The sequence below is a fragment of the Lepidochelys kempii genome, chromosome 1, assembly GCF_965140265.1.
Source record: "Lepidochelys kempii isolate rLepKem1 chromosome 1, rLepKem1.hap2, whole genome shotgun sequence".
NCBI lineage: Eukaryota > Metazoa > Chordata > Testudines > Cheloniidae > Lepidochelys > Lepidochelys kempii.
In genome coordinates this window covers 326144841-326158605 of record NC_133256.1, presented here as the reverse complement: position 1 = coordinate 326158605, position 13765 = coordinate 326144841, and the positions used below count along the sequence as shown (strand labels likewise).

General features: G+C 39.2%; 1 protein-coding gene across 5 annotated transcripts in view; it reads right to left on the bottom strand.

The window, feature by feature from the left end:
- The window catches only part of ORC5 (origin recognition complex subunit 5), a 120610-nt gene that overhangs the window by 38447 nt on the left and 68398 nt on the right, over positions 1-13765 (bottom strand). The gene's annotated exons all lie outside the window — the stretch shown is intronic.

The window sequence follows — 13765 nt, the reverse complement described above, 5'->3', positions numbered from 1 at the left end:
CACTAGTCCCACACACAGAAACACTACTCCCATCATGGCTCGTGACAAAGGGTATGTCTACTCTACAATGTAAGCCCAAGGTTAGTGGGATTCAAGTCAGCGGACTCCAGGTTAGAGAACCCAGGGCATGAGTGTCTACACTGATTGTCAACTTTAGGTTAAAAATTTTCTAAGCCAGGCTTGAATCTGGGGGCTCTGGCATCCATACTGCAGTACACAGACCTGAGTCCAACTAACCATGTCCCAGACTACCTAGTGCCCTCCTGAAATGTATCCATTCTAGGCCCTTCATCACAGTGCAGCACAGTCTCCACCCTGCTCGTTACAGGAAGTTTGAACAGTCTGCCTACACCTTCTTCTGGGCTGTCATTTTGGTCTGTGCACTCCCAGTAACCTGAGCCAGCAGCATGGAGAAGGCATCATTTGAAGAACTTATCTTGCTTCTGCTTTTGCCGTTTCAGAAAACGAGCTGAGCTTCCGTGAGACAATGGAGCACATTGTGGCAGTATTTTTTTAACCCACCAAAGGCACCTGACAGAGTTAATGGAGCAGGAGAAGGAGATAGACATATCAGACTCAAACTGGCTGATACTGCTCACAACTCTCAGTATAGCTGCAGCTAGGAGTTCTGGAGCACAGCCACAAGCCTAGACTGGTGGGGCATTATCTTGCAAACCTGGGATGACCAGCAGGGAGTGCAGAACTTTTGCATGAAGAAAGCTACATTTCTGGAGCTTTGTGAGCAGCTTGCACTGACTCTCCAGCATAAAAACACACACAAGGCCAACCTTGCTGGTCCAGAAGTGGGTTGCTACACTCTTTTGGAAGCTGGCTACCCCATAATGCTACAGGTTTGTTGCCAAGCAGTTTGGTGCTGGAAATTCAACTGTAGGTAAAGTGGTGGTGGAGGTTTCTGGATCGATCAGGCATGTGGTTTACCCCAAGATGGCAGGCATAAAAGTTATTCCTGAAGTAATTACTGGATTTGAGATAACAGGGTTTACAAACTACACTGGGGCTGCTTATGAACTCATATCCATACTTTGCCCTCCTCAAAGAGCACATGAGAATATAAGCCACAAAGAGTAATACTCCATTGTTATACAGGCCTTTGTGGACTAGAGGCCAATTTATGAATGTCAAAGTGGGCTGCATTGGAAAAGTTCATGATGCTGATCAGGAGTCTATATTCATGGACAGGCTAGGACACTACTCCACCAAATGACATTGTCATAAAGGGAGTTACTGTCTCCCATGGTTATTCTGGGGGGACCCTGTGTACCCTCCTTTGCCTTGGCCTATGAAACTGCACTGATATCAGAGACCTGGAAAAAGAAGGTTTAATTATACTCAGCAGGTTGTTGAAAGTGCGTTTGGCATATTTAAATCCGGTTGGAGATATCTACAGACATTTAGATTCCAGTGTCATCCATGTGGTGCACATTATTGTGGCTTGCTGTGCTCTTCACGGTCTTTGTGAAGCCAAAGGTGAGCTATTACCCTTTGACGGGAACTATGACAGTGATGGACTGCTAAATCGGTACTCAGCCAGAAAGTGCACCTACCACAGCTGGAGCTCGAGGCACCCAGGCAACAGAAGTAAGGTGTGCTCTCACATTATGAACTTGCAAGGGCCAATGGAAAATAGTACCTTTATGAATGTGCTGAAAGTGTGTGTGTGGGGAAGGAGGGGGGATTGACTGCCATGCAACATACTTATGAATAACCTGACCACTTACCATGTGCCATTATCATACCAAAACACCAGTAACGAGAAAACCTTTACAAAAACTGCACAATGAAACCAAGTATAAGACAGAAGCCCCCTATTGTTGCTTGTTCTCTGCTCCCCCCCCTTCTCCTTTCCTCCCTTCTATATTTGCTGTGCATTTGGTACCAGGGGTGAGGGGTGGAGGCATTCATGGGGGAGGGAATAAATATGGAGGACTGCATGGGGTACAATTGCCCTGCCCACTCAGTCACATGGCCCGACTGCACGGGCCATCCAGCCATGGAGTTGTCCAAGCTGTTCCTGGACTTCAATGCAGATTACCACCAAAGGGAATCAAGCTGTGGTGTGGGTGGAGCAGGAGCCAGTACTTTTGCAGCCACTAGTGATAGGAGCCACTCAAACAGTTCTTTCTGCTGAGCTCTGTCATCCTACCCTAGCTAACACGCCTATTCCAGGAACTGCAAAGTAAATACCTGCTCCCATGCTGCAGCCCAGTCCTCAAGGTGCACAGCCAGCCTGAGCCTTCCTGCTGGCCTCTTGCTATGCCTTTCCTCCAGCTATAAGTCTTTGGTACTAGGCCTGCTTGTTGGCCCTGTCCAGAACTTCAACCAGCAGTTCATCACAGACACAATTCCTCTTGGAACGGTCTGCAAAGATGTGGTAACCTAGGCTTCTGCTGCACTGTGAGCGAGCCATGAAAGTATTGCAGCCAACAGAACTTGAGGGGCCTGGAACAAGACAAGACACAGAGCATGACAGGTTGGACCCCCCAAGTCCAGGATGCCACCTGATGTGCTTGGGTTTCACTGAACCCACCTGCTCCACTAGCCTGGGCTCCCTCTCCCTGTTTTGCTGAATCAGGCTCTCTGGCCTCTGGCAGCGCACACACACACGGGTGGGGACACACCAGCTGTAGAATCACACAGAGTCTGCAAGCAGCTCTCTATGGGAAAATTCAACTAGGAAATTGTCCAGCACTCAAGTGCACACCCCCTTTGGGGAGTAAACCAAAATAATATTGTCTCGCACTATATAGAAAAGACTAAATAGCACAAGCTCATAAAAATTCACCCTCCCCCTCAATGCGGAAAGAGATATGCACAGCTTCTTGCCTCCCACCCCAGATATGAATTGCATAAACTGGGTTATATTATAAACAAGTAGTAAGTTTAACTATAAAAGGTAAATTTTAAGTGATTATAAGGGACAGCAAACACAACAAAACAGATTACTAAGCAAATAAAACAAAACACGCATACAAAGCTTAAGATCTTAAAGAGACTCGTTTCAAGAAGTAATTTATCGTCCTAAATGCTGCTTTTCGGCTGGTTGCAGAAATTCTTGAAGGTTAGCTTCCCTGCTTACAGCTTAAATCATCAGACACCATATTCACAGACCAGATCCCTTTTCCAAGCTGCTGGTGAGAAACCATTAATTTATGCAACCAAGTATTCAAATATATAATGACTAAACAGCACATCTACGACAACATTAGAGTTGTAAACTCTAGTCAGTGGTATTAATCAGTTAACTGATCCAAAAGAATCTGCATGGATGCCTAACTTTTGTCCATTTGGAGGCGATCAATCCTGAAACAGACAAAAGCGCTCTCTGGATAATACGCTGGTTGAAACTCAAAAATCAGAGAGTTATGAAAAACATTTCCATATATCTATTGTGGAGACAAAGCTAGTTAAAAATAAAACTAGCTTCCAACTGTAAGCCCAATTTTGACCCCCATTTAATTGTACTTGCACCAAATGTATCTGCCTGAAATTACACATACATTCTACTTCCAGAAGAAAAAAAAACCCTAATGGTCAGTCTGAGGATAATTAGACAAGGCATTTGAGATAAGGGTTTAAATAAAAATAATAAAAAAAAAAAAGGTGATTTCACTTGGAAAAAGATTTTCCCAACTTTTTTGGCTCACTGTAACTTCAAAAGAGCTGAGCCTAAAAACAAACTTATTTTTATCCATTTTTGTCTTGGCAAAGAAGAGTTTGACCGGTTTGTGGAGGGTTTCAGTGGAATTCTTTAGTTAAGTACAGTTTATGCACATATTATGGGCTCTGTATGAGTCTTAACTCTGAATTCAGTATTTTATGGAGACTGGGTTCTCTAAACAGTGCGTAAGTGTCCTGCTCTGACACAGAGTTCTTTCTGAAGCACACTTTGCAATGGTATACATTAGGAACACTGGAAGAGGAGGTTAGCTACTTGTAACTGAAGGTTCTTCAAGATGTGTGGTCCCTATCTGAGGGTTATGCGCATGTGCCAGAGCTTTTGAAAGTAGTACTGCTTGGCAGTCCGCACATGCGCCCTTGTATTCCCCCATGGTTTCGCCTGAGGCAATAAAGGGCATGTGCACGGACCACCGAGCCATACTACTTTGAAAACCTCTGGCTCTGCACACAACCCTCAGTGGAATACAGATAGGGACCACACATCTTAAAGAACCTCCAGTTACAGGTAAGTAACCCCATCTCCTCCTCCTCAAGTGACGGCCCATATTGTATTCCACTAAGGATGATTGACAAACAGTACCTAGATAGCAGGAGGGTGCGAGGAAGATGGCAGAACCGTGGAACGGAGGACCGCTGTGCCGAATGAGGCATCTGTCGCAGAAACAATGTACTAGAGCACAGTGAGAGGAAAAGGTGTGTACCGAACTCCACATGGCTGCCTCACGTATTCTTTACTGCTTATTATTTACAATGGCACCTGAAAGTGAGAACAGAGGTTCGCATGGCACTTTTGTAGCTGGCATTACAAGGTATTTATGTGCCAGATATGCTAAATATTTGTACGCCCCTTCATGCCTAGGCCATCATTCCAGAGACATGCTTCCATGCGGATGATGCTCATTAAAAAAATAATGCGTTAATTAAATTTGTGACTGAACTCTTTGGGGGAGAATTGCATGTCGCCTGCTCTGTTTTACCCACATTCTGCCATATATTTCATGTTATAGTAGTCTCGGATGATGACCTACACATCGTCGCTTTAAGAACACTTTCACAGCAGATCTGACCACACTCAAAGAAGGTACCAATGTGAGATCTCTAAAGATAACTACAGCACTCGACCCAAGGTTGAAGAATCTGAAGTGCATTACAAAATCTGAGAGGGACGAGGCGTCAGAAGTCTTAAAAGAGCAACACAGAACCTGAACCACCAAAAAAGAAAATCAACCTTCTGCTGGTGGCATCTGACTCAGATGATGAAAATGAACATGCTTTGGTCCACACTGTTTTGAATTGTTATTGAGCAGAACCTGTGATCAGCATGGACGCATGTCCTCTGGAATGGTGGTTGAAGCATGAAGGGACATATGAATCTTTAGGGCATCTGGTATGTAAATATCTTGTGACGCTGGCTACAACAGTGCCATGGGAATGCCTGTTCTCACATTCAGGTAACATTGTAAATAATAAGCAGGCAGCATTATCTCCTGCAAATGTAAACAAACTTGTTTGTCTGAGCAATTGGCTGCATAAGAGATAGGACTGAGTGGACTTGTAGGCTCTAAAGTTTTACATTATTTTGTTTTTGAATGCAAGTGTGTTTGTTCTTTTTACATAAATTTTACATTTTTAAATTAAACTTTTATCATAAAGAGATTCCACTACAGTACATGAAATGGGGGGATTGAAAAATACTTTTTTTTTTACACTATATTTATTTTTGATTACGAATATTTGCAAACTGAGCACTGTAAACTTCGTATTCTGTGTAGTAACTGAAGTCAATATATTTGAAAATGTAGAAAACATCCAAAAATATTTAAATTCATGGTATTCTATTATTAATAGTGCGATTAATTGCTTGTCAGCCCTAATTTTAATAAAACATTCACAATTCTTAAAACACACATTAAAAACCTTGTTCAAACCAGTTATATCCAAAATGTAATGGTAACATAACCCTGGGTCATATCCTGGCTAACTCTAACTTTCCCACAACACTGTATCTCCAACTTTCCCACACTAGCAACTTCAATTTGTCATACTCTTCTACACTTGCTAACTTTAGCTCAAAACCTAGCTTCTATGTATTTGTTCATCTAAACCATCCTATGGGCTACAGGAGTGCCAGCCAATCAGGGAATGATTGAGGGCTATTGCTCATGTCCCCTTAGGGCAGGACTTCCTGCAATGTATAGCCTCTTGGGGGCAACCCTGCCTACGCCCCTCATGGTAACAAGGAAGCAGTGCCTGTCTCAAACCCTGCAGACCCCAGCTGTAGGCCCGTGGGTTCTTCCAGAGATAGCCATTCTCTCCCCTTTCAATACCTTCTAGTATTAGCAACATAAAAAGAAAAGAAAAAGTTTTAGGTTAAGTACAAACTCAAGACCTAGCTAATGCTCACCTCCCTTTCCTAACATACTTCCCCCATACTTGGCCTTGGAAGTTCTAGATGTGATAAGGCTCGTGCTTTCTTGTGAATAGGTTACATGTATACTGTTGTGTAAACCAAAATGGATGTGGCTCATGAGGCCTGGAGCTACAGGCAAAACAACAGAATAGCCAACTGATTCCTGGCTGGACTGGCAAGGTATTCAGATTTTAAGTATGGCAACTAGCTGTGATTCTGTGATGTATATGCAATGCTTAGTAAAGGGCTCAAAAGAAATGTATCCACATGTGCTGCATGTTCCACATATTGCTCATCGATTGAATGTAGCTATTGTTCATTGCAATCAAAACTAACGAGTTCCATGATGTGACCAAATTTGTGGTATATTTTCCAGAAATATTTAAACTTGCCAAGGACAAGGGGGGGGGGGTGTTAAAGACTGTGTGATCAACAATGTGAGCCCATCAGGTTTGCGTGCGCACTCTTACGCTGTGTTTCCTGTTTCAAGGCAGAAAATTCAATCATGCATATTGGGACTGTGACAGACTCTCCAACTGAAGAGGATGCAGTCACCTCAAAGAAGGCAAGGAAACTTTGCCAGATGGTTGAGAACGATGGAAACCAGTGAGAACTGTACTGCAAACTATATTTTCTTCATGTATTTTTGTGACAAATCCACAGGGTTTCATTTGCAAATGGACACAAATGCACCCTGATATACCGCATTGATACACTGTTTAACTGCGATGTTTACAAGTTATTGCTGATTTAGATGAAACCTAAAAAAGAAGTGGAACTCAAGTCAATGGGCTTCAAAACGCAATTCCTTTAATCAGCAATGAATGCTTTTGCATCAGAATTTCAAAATTACCTAAAGGCACCCATATCCTGCAATGTATCCAAGAGACACTGGATCAGGATCACTTTTTCCAACTGTGAAGTGTTTGATCCATTTGTCAAGGCCCAGATGTCACACAATTTTAGTGACTAGGAATATACTCTGTGCATTTTCCCTGGCACAGTGTAAGAAGTCAAGCACAATTTTGACTTGTACATGGCATGTGAAGTGCCCTGTCATGACAGTGTAACAGCACATGAATACTGCAGAAGTAAAATCCAGTCATTGCCTGTCATGTCCAGCATGGCATTACATATTCTCACAGAGCAAGTAACTTTAATGTTTGTGGAAAGATCATTCAGCCTGTTCAAAAAAGTTCAAGACAAACACTGCATGTGCCTCTCCGAGGACCGACTTGGGCAGCTCAACATTCTGTACTATTATAAGGCCATAAGCTCAAAATTTGGAGAGCTTTTGAAAACTGGAATAATCTGCTGGCTCTAGCAAAAGATTACACATTCCAGTACTTCTAAAAAAAGCCTGATATATTATAAATTTTTATTTCTCAAAACTCCTAACTGTGGGAACGGAAGACTTTATAGGCAAATTCTAGTGATACAGGCAGCTTTTAAACTAGGTTTGTTTTAAATTGACTACTGAATGAATAGTAGAAACATGTATGATTTGTTGATGTAAGGATATTTAGGCATATGATGTTGACAATTTGTGCTTTAACGATTTATGAATCTTTAACTTTTTGAATCTCAAAGTGTAGGGTCAGTATCTACCCCCCAAAAAACTTCCTACAACAGTGAACATTTAAATTGATAAAAACAAACACTGATATTATTTGACATTATTAAAAAAAATCATTCTACCAATCTTAAATATAGTTAACTGTAGAAATAATGGTAATAGTAAATGACATGTTTTTAAGGGTGACCACTTAAGCAATCATAGCTGTAGCTCAATATTTGAATCTGACCAATAGATAAATGAGGTCAGGAGGTATTAACCTCTCAGGTCCTGAAAGTGATCAGAAAATTCTTAAATAAATAAGAAATCTAGTTGCTAGTTGGAGGGAAGGCCAAAATAATTGATATTGGTTAGTCCAAACTCCTCAAATATCCAAAGGCTCCAGGGCTTTTATACACAGAGTTCAAAAGCTCAATCAAATCAGCTACTTAATAAAGAGGCAAAATAAAACTCATCCCAATCAAGGCATTACATTTTAATCACAACTTTATTTCTACAGAAATTGTTCTGTGATTCTATGAATACCATCGTCAGCTCTAGTGTGGAACTGAATCCTTTGAAATACCAGGCATACTTCCAGTAGTTTGATTGTTTCCTTGACCGCTGACAGGGTTACAACTGAGTTGTATAATCAAAAGTTTGTGTGTTTTTAATTCTGTTAGTCACTTCTAAATAGCAGATCCTATCCCCTAAACCTTTCTTAGTGCACATATCTGTAATGGTCAAGACTGAATATTTTTGCCACCCAGACAGTTTGTTCACTCTCTCATTTGTGTATCAGTACAATGCTTATTTAGATGTTGTTACATATTAACAACTTTCCTAACAGTATAATTGGAAAAATAAGATTTTAGAAGGTTTACAAATTATTCTGCCAAATAATTCTGTGTATGTAATTTCTGGATTACTTGCAAATTGCTTTTAGAAGCTTGAACAAAATGTCTCTTCCCCAGTTGTCTTTGCCCCTCTTGCCAAGTGTTGAATTTGTGGGTTTTGAAATAATACAGCTGTATTTGTTTAGTAGTGACTTCAATTGCACAGTCCCTTATGACAAGAAGATATCTTTCTTTGTGCACCATTTACACAACCAGTATCAATACTATTCAGAATAGTGCTAGTTTATTAAGACTAATGTGAGAGTTCTGAAACAAAATCAAAATCAAAGGAGGAAAATACAGGAGCAAAGTGCAAACTCTTCGGCGCTCATTTTCTTCTTTCCAAATCCCTGACCTGCCATTCCACAAACTCCTTAAAAAGATAAAATGAAGCTGAAAAGACCACCTTCTCTCACTCTCAAGAGTGCATGAAATGGAAAGTAATACTCAGATGGCACAGACTGTTTAAAAAAACCCAAACACGATCATATGTTTATGTCAACACTAGTGCAAAAAAAAACTTCTTAATCAATGTGGTACTTCTCACTGAAAGTACGAGAGTTACTAGTAGAACAAACATTTTCTCTCTGTTTCAGTATATATAAAAGAGGTCAAATTAAGGAAAAATATTTCTAATTTTAAACCTAAACCTTAAAAATTAAATCTTAAAGACAAGAGTTAGTTTTTCAGTTAAAAAACCCTAAGTTTTGATATTTTTATTAATATATATCACCTTATGCAAACCTATAATTTGAAATTTGCAATACTATTTTCTACAGATGGCATTTTTACTTGTAATTTAGAGGAGAGAGTATTGTTCTTGTGGTGAGAGGATGGAATTAAATCATGAAATATTCACTTTTAATTAAGATTACTGTATCAAAGGCAAGACTTAATGCAGAATTGAAATAAGGATCAAGGTTAATGCCTATTCTGAAGAGAATTTACATAAATTATGCCTTCCTACTAAACTATGAGGCTTATTTTGTCAATTTATACTGTGTGATCATAAAAATTAGAGATGGAAAGTATCTAAGTCATCTTCTTTCTCCTCCCCCCCAATGCAGAACGCTTTAGTAAAAGTATATTTGTGTGTGCTTTGTCCAGTGTCATTTTAAATGATTCAAGAAGTGGAGTCTTCCACTAAACCTCATGGGAGACCTCTAAATAGTTTAAGATACCACTGACTGAAGCTTGTTCATGGTATTAAAAGCTATTTTCCTCTAATTTTTTGTTTAATTACTTCTAAATTATTCTTTTTCTGGTATTTACAGCCTTCAAATACTTGCAGACAGTTATATTGCAGCTCTGTAGCTATTTTGCCAAAATTTGGGGGGTGGGGAAATCATCTCTCTTGGGCTGTACATCACCAAGCACACATTAATAAGTATGCATGCACATTTCCTTTACTCTTTCTTCTGATTAGAGTCAGTCCCCTCTAGTCCCCAATTCTTGCTGCTTTTCATCTCTAGGTTTTTTTTCATTATAACCACTTTCCAGGTATTTCTTACTAATAGCTCTATTTCAGGTTATTTTCCTCTACAAAATCTTGCTGAATTTATCAGCTTTGGCCTTCATTAGTTGCACAGCAATAGGTAATATTGATAAGAAAACAAAAGCAAAGCTATCCCTTTCCATTCCCGCCAAAAAACACATGCACACACAAGGAAGGGACAGAATAACCTGTATTAAATAGTGTTTTATTATAATTTATGAAAAAAATCATACTAGTGTGAGTTCTCTACAAATCCATGCTGTTTATATATCTGGTTGCTATTATTCTCTATGGCCACAAATTTCTGAAGTGACTAGTCATTTTGGATGCCTTGATTTTTGTTTGTTCAATTTGACACACATTAAAGGAATTTGGTTTCCAGAAGATGGGTGCTTAGCACTTGGTTTATATTTTTAAAAATGTGATTCACAGTTTTACTAGGGAATGAAGACAAATTAATTGGATATTAATTGCAATGATCACTTTTCATTTTGAAACTCACCACATTTGTTTTTTTTTTTTTTAATATTTTTTTGCTGAAGTCCCAGTAATCCATGAATGTTTCTAAGTGACTGCTAATGTTCAGTACATTCTTAAGAGATCAGCTAAACAATCTTTGATACTATGGTGCTGAATACTATAAAAAATCCTAATAGCTTTACTCACACTGGCTGAAATCCTGGCCCCACTGAAGTCAGTATCAGCCCCTAAGTAGTACCCTACTCCAAAAGAGTTGCAATTTGATTTAAAATGAGATACTTCTGGTGTAAAGCACTAGTCGACGTGAATAAGATCATAATCTGGCTCCAGGTATTAGCATGAATATTGTCCAGACCTTTTGGTTTGTATATGTTAACTTTTCCCATGTATTTCCTGGTTTTCTATCAGCCACTATATTATGGTATGACCATAGTCTCCTAGATAATGTGCTACACAATTCGTTGCCAAATTGCAACTGTTAAGCTTTTGACTAGTGGAGCAAATAGCTTGGGGAACTGGTAGTGGTATACAAAACCTTACATTTATAAGTCACATTTGTTTAGACAGATGAGTCTGGTATGACCAAAAGTTCCTATTTCTGATGGCAGCTTAATGTGTTTTATGAAATTACTCTGATAGCCTCAAAAGTAGTTTGTAGCGTGTAAGCGCCCAGATCACATTCAACAACAACTCATTTGTCACTAACTGACAACCACATTATCTGTCTCAGGAGAAGCCAAAAGTTGAATGGGCATGGAGGTTGAATTCACCTGATGATTCTTCTAGACACTAGAAAAATACAATGTAGAGGAGATTACTCTGTGATGCTGTATGCATTCCATAAATAAAAAGATTATGTCAATCTCCTGAGTGGTCAATCTAGCATCTTTCAGAAGCATTACATTCACACAAATTATTACAAAGCTTCTCTCTATACCATCAGCATTATGCATCCGTTAGAAACCATGTCAGGCTAGAAAATAGGTGTTGCAAACAGTTTTCCAGAGCCAAGTACTTATGAATAAAGGAAAGGCTGAAAAAGATCATTTTGTAACCAGAGTCTTCAGTTTTCTGCCCATGTCCTTTCAGCAATCCTTCAGTCAATCTTTTTGTTTTCAATATAAGTTATAATAAGTAAAGCGTCACCATTATTCTCCAAGTTATCCTTCGCCATTCTTTTTCATGCTTCTTGCTCTGATACCTAGGTAGCAGTATACCAACATGTCCATTTTATCTAGGTCACAGGTACCCTGAATTATACTCACCACTATCCAATCACTAAACAAGATCAACTTGGCTTTTACATCTCTAGTGTATCAATTATAATCAATGCCCCTGCTACCATCCCTCCCATTAGAGCCAAATTCATCAGAATTTGAATTCACTGCCGCTTGAAGAAGCTGACATCTTGTTTCACAGGATACTGAGTCTGATCATTTGATTATTAGAAAGAAAAATTTATAAAATATGTACATTACATAATCATGAATTTAATACGTACATTTTATTTGCATTAAATTGATTACAATAACTAAAATTACTTCTCTCTTCAGATATATAAATATCTTTTAATATTGAATTTACACTGTTATAATAATCTACCATCACAACTTGCTAGAAATGTCTGCATATACAACAACATCCATACATACCATTTGTATTTAGAATTATATTGCAAGAACAAATACTAATAAACAAAACAAAAGTGGAATATTTAAAAATTAAACACTGAATTATTGCTATTAATCTGCTATTAGTGTTCTACATGTGGATAGCAGCAGGGCAACTGAGATTATCTTCATTCAAATATTCAAGGTTGCCCCATCAGATGTTCATGACAAATCTCCAAATCAGACAGATTGCATTTGCATTCTGTCCATATGATCAAAAGTTGTATTAAAACATTTCAGTTTTTATTTAAGCTGCTAACTGTGCCTAAAAATAATTAGTTATGAATAAAAAAAGTTATATATTTTTTACACTCTAAACTTTCAGTTATTGAGAAATGCCTGGCCTTTTATTCATCTCTGCATTTCTAGTGCACCAGTTATATGTATGCCCCATTTACACAGATAACATTTCAGTTTAACTAAGGGACCCGTCTCTGCACCCTTTCCTCATACTATGTTTTCCTGTAGTGGGATCACTTTCAGTATTGTCTTTCAGGAGACGCTGCCAGGCTTTTCTGCTGCTACCATTATTGAGAGAAGGCCTACGCAAAGACATAAGGCTTGTACTTTGACCTAAAAGCAGCAAAGCTATGGCTCATCTTTCTCCCAGGGATTCCCACAGAAGTAAGGTCTTTGCCAGCAACACACTCTTCTCAACTGCCAGAGTTCCAGTGCTTGTTGCTGGGTTAACCAACAGCAGCCTTCCTAAAAGGGAGGGCTGACACTGGCCAGCCAGCAGTGCAACACCACTCAGTGTGTCCCTTCCCAAATTACACTGTGCAGCACAACTGGTTAAGTCAGTCCACAGGATGAATTCACAAGAGGGGGGGGATGGTCAGGAGTGCAAGTCATTGATTTCTCTGGTCCTTCAATGGCTTTCACAGGAAACCTGAGATTTGTGGAGGGCAGTTTTTAGATTACTGAACTATGCTATGCCCATCCTTTTAAGTCACCATATAACTGTATTGCAGAGTCCTCCTGATTTCTCCTCTCCATCTCTATCCCAATGTTTTGTTGCCCCTTTGTTACATAAGTGAAATTAGACTACAAGATCTTAGATGAGGGTCCTTGTACAGCATCTATGTACCGTGAGACTTTCTGCACAGTTTTCAACCCTGAAAATAATAAATAATAATCATCCTCTGGTCAGACATGCTACCCAGGTATTGCAGGACTTTTAATGGAACATCAGCACCTTGCTGCATTCAGGACAAGACCATTAAGCTTCACTTTCTTGGATCAAGTTTTAGGTTGTCATGGGAAACCAGAAAGTTGTATTTTTCTTAGCCTCATTCTGTCACAATGTTATATTTTTAAACAAGCTACAATAATTGTCATCTTCTACTTCTGTTTACCAAGTATATAAACTTTTCAGAGTGAAAATTTACTCTAATTTCCAGCTCCAGATCTTCCGAAGTCCATTCCTCAAAATAATATATTTGTTAATTTCCCTACAAGAAGAACAGGTACATTATTCCAATTCTTACTATTCACCATCTATGAAGGGGCATTCTTTTGTCAATAGGCTTCATATTTTAAAATCCTGCCTTCCAAATTAAC